General features: G+C 34.8%; 1 long non-coding RNA gene across 1 annotated transcript; it reads left to right on the top strand.

Annotated features, from left to right (window-relative positions):
* The first annotated feature begins 1,053 nt into the window (after window positions 1–1,053).
* LOC149499094 (uncharacterized) lies at window positions 1,054–3,220 on the top strand. Its single transcript, XR_016319448.1, has 3 exons — window positions 1,054–1,378; window positions 2,160–2,244; window positions 3,049–3,220. It is a non-coding gene; the product is annotated as an uncharacterized LOC149499094 (long non-coding RNA).
* The last annotated feature ends 439 nt before the right edge of the window (window positions 3,221–3,659 follow it).

Below are 3,659 nucleotides of genomic sequence, written 5' to 3'. Positions count from 1 at the left end.
GTAAGCAACATACGTGAAATAGAGGATTGAAAAGCAAAAGATGTAGTATAGAAGGCAACTTTTAATGATACATGTTAAGATAATTTAAGGAATAAGTGGTAGATGTAAGTAAGGCGATTAAATAGAAAATGTGGGAATCCATATAGAGTAAGAAAACTAATAGTGCAGGGATGTCCTTAGTAAATGAGCTATTTAAATAATTGCGCTAGTGTACCATAAAAATATTATAAGAATACAACTTGTATAAAAAGAACCGATAGAGTGAGTTCGAATAACCCTGCGATATTATAGACAACGAAAATTACAAGAGAATTTTTTTGAAAATTTTGGATTAAAATAACAGTTTTGCAACCTTGATTAGTAAACGATTTAGTCGTAACATATATAAATTAAATGAATCAATTCTTATTATACATAAATTGAATTTTACATTGTTTTGCTTTTGTAAATATTATTACTATTACGCATTTATTGCACAACTCAGTTAATTAAAAGATATTGAATTAAAGACCGATTTTCTAAAGATTTCAGTAACTGTTCGATGATAGTATTGGAGATTTCGGAAATAAAGTTTCTTATAAGCTTCAACTAGGTGGTACTATATAAATTGAATGAAATTTTATTCTAAATATAATAATTGGCGGTAGAAGTACAATCAGAATACCCCACTCGCTGCCTTTCTTCGATCTGTATTTTCGCTTTTGAGCTGTCTCCTTGGTATTGGAAGCCATTTCTTGTAACTTTAAACTTTCCCGTGCGTCCTTTCATATTCTTTCCCACTAGATTCAATTCGAGGACGAATTGTCTTAAGGGGGGGAGATTGAAATACCCCGAATTTTTATTTTCAAAACATTTTCCAATTTAATTTAACGAACCGACAGCCTGGAAATTGCTATTAATATTTTAGTGCGAATACTATGAGAAATCGAATCGAAAACCGATTGAAAAAGCCGAAACCGGTTGAAAATCGAAGATTTGGGCCGAATCGAACCGAATCGAACCGGTTCGACCCAAACCATCTAGAAACATCCTTTTCCCTTTATCTTCAACGCCTATCTCCTTCACTCTCACCATTTCTATGCCACCTCCAGCCCACCACCGCACCACCACACCTCCCTCTCTTCTTCTTTTTCTTCTTCTTTTTTCTTCTTCTTTCTTTCTTTCCTTTTTCTTTCTTTCTTTCCCTTTTCTTCTTCCCTGCAACTGGGTCTGCGTCACTGCCAGCGACTGCAGCAGCTCCAGCAAGCCTCTGACCACCGGATTGCGCCTCTGCCGCCGCTCCAGCGTGCCTCCGACCACCGACAGCCACTGCTCTCCGATCCGGCACACGTGGCAATTTCCGATCTAGCAGAAATTCAACAAAAAAAATTATATTGGGGTATAAATTAATTTAAATATATTTTAGTTAATGAATTTAATTTTATTAATGATAGTTACTTAAATTTAGTTAGTTTACTTTTAATAATTTTAGTTGACTTAGTTAATGTTAGTAAAATTAGTTAATTAAATTAATTTTATTATTTGAAGTTAATTAATTTAGTAATATTAGTTAATGAAATTAATTTTATTACTTGTAGTCAATTAGTTTAGTTAAGTTCATGTTAGTAACGCTAGTTAATTAAATTAATTTTATTATTTGTAGTTAATTAATTTGGTTAATTTAATTTGATAATTGTGAGTAGTTAACAGTGTTATAATTTTAGTGTTGATTTAATTAAGGTAGTTTAAATATAATGTTATTGTAATGTATAATTTGGATTGTGTGGTGATGTTGAGATTAAAGGAGGATGGGAAAATGTTGTTTGATTAATTGCCCGATGGATGGGCCGTATGGATTGAATAATTGTGAAATTGTTGATATTTTAGCAGGTAGATAGTCTAAATTTTAGGGGAGATGCTGCCGAAATTTCGGTAGAAAATAAATTAATTATAGAAATTAAATTACTTAATAGAGATTAAATTATTTATAGAAATTAAAAATATAGAATAAGATTATTAGAGTGATAAATAAATAAGGAAACCCAATATCTGTATCTATAAATATATATATATAGTTTAAATTAATAAATGAATTAAATGACTGCCAAAACTAGTAAACGAATATAAAATAGAATCTTCAAATTTAAAATTCTTACTTAGAATTCTATTGTTTATTATAGAGGTTTATAAAATTTCGAAATGCGAGGACGAAAGCTGGAAGCATGGAGTGATAAAGACAGTCCTTTTAAAGGACAATAAAGAAATGTGAGTAGTGTTAGATAATTCGCTTCATCCGCCTGCATGCATGCATTCACGGCTAAATGTTATCATGCATTATTTTATTGAAGTGCCATATTATGATGCACTATTTGTTGATAGTAAAAATTGTTTGATTACTTGTGCTATGAATATACTGTGCCTTGTTTGTGTGGAATTGGGATGAAGTGGACCACCATGGGTTTGTGAGGACGGTCTGTGATATGGATCCTGAATATGATATGATATTGACCGTCGGCCGGGAAAATGGGAGATCGGCGCCCCCGTGTGCACCTGATGATATGGATTGTATGGAAAACCACAGGATGGCTTCTTGTTGTTGCGCACCTGATAATCTAGATTTGATTGTAGCCCGCAGGGTGGCCTCCTGTTGTGAGCACTTGATGATCTAGATTGGATGGAGACCACCGGGTTGCCTCCTGTGGGTATGGAAAAGAAAAGAGAGAATAGAAAAACAATGAGAGGACTGGTCAGTGAGGATTAGACCAGTTGGCCGTATGGGGGATCGGCTCCCCGGTGCACATGTATGAGAGGGCGATCCATGTGTGAGGACGGCTCGTTGGGGTTTCAGGTGGTGCCACTGACTAATTTCCACGTGATGTGATTATATGAAGGTGATGATACTTGTGATTGCTGCTGTATTGCCATTTGTGTGACAAACTGCATGATCATATAATTAAACGGTAACTAGATAAAAATATTTAGCTTCTGTGTGATTGTGTGGGGTGAGAGGGTTATCTAACCCTACTCATTGAGTTTGGCGCTCACCCCTGCCTACTATTTTTTTTTCAGGTAATAGAAAGAAATAAAAGCCTTGTGGAGTTGAGACACTTATTGTAGAAGACTTTTAATGATAGAAATAACGATGTAAATATAAAGGTAGAGTTCCGCAATTGTATTCCAGTTGGGTTGTAAATAAATAGTAAAAGTCCATATTAAATATATGAACTGCATTTTGAGTTAATGGGCCTGAATCTATAATTATGAATAGAAGGTGAGATTTAAATAAGTTAGGCTTACTACGGGCTTCGGGGGCCTTAAGCCCACCCAGGTCCTAGGGCCGGTCCGGTCCATGGAAATGGGTCGTGACACTGCCTTAACTTTTGCTTAAGCCACCCTTTCGGGTTTTTGAATTAGCGGGCTTTTCTGATTTTGCCTATGCCACTTGCCCTTGTAACTTTTCAACTTAGCTTGTTTTGTTTTTTCCTGAACTGCCCTTTGCAGGTTTTCAATTCAGTTTTTGATTGATTATTTTTAATTGGCATAGAAAATCTGGAATTTTCGTAAAGGAGCAAAAATATTTTTTTACTATTATTGTGACCGTACCCATAGGCTGGGCTACCTACATATCCCGTACTTTTGGAACATATTTTCAAGAGTTAGGTCATCGTAGTTTTGTTTTA

Source organism: Jatropha curcas, chromosome 1 (genome assembly GCF_041381405.1).
Source record: "Jatropha curcas cultivar XTBG-Jc1 chromosome 1, XTBG_Jcur_1.0, whole genome shotgun sequence".
NCBI lineage: Eukaryota > Viridiplantae > Streptophyta > Magnoliopsida > Malpighiales > Euphorbiaceae > Jatropha > Jatropha curcas.
The sequence above is the reverse complement of the archived record's forward strand: the minus strand, read 5'-3'. Positions and strand labels throughout refer to the sequence as shown.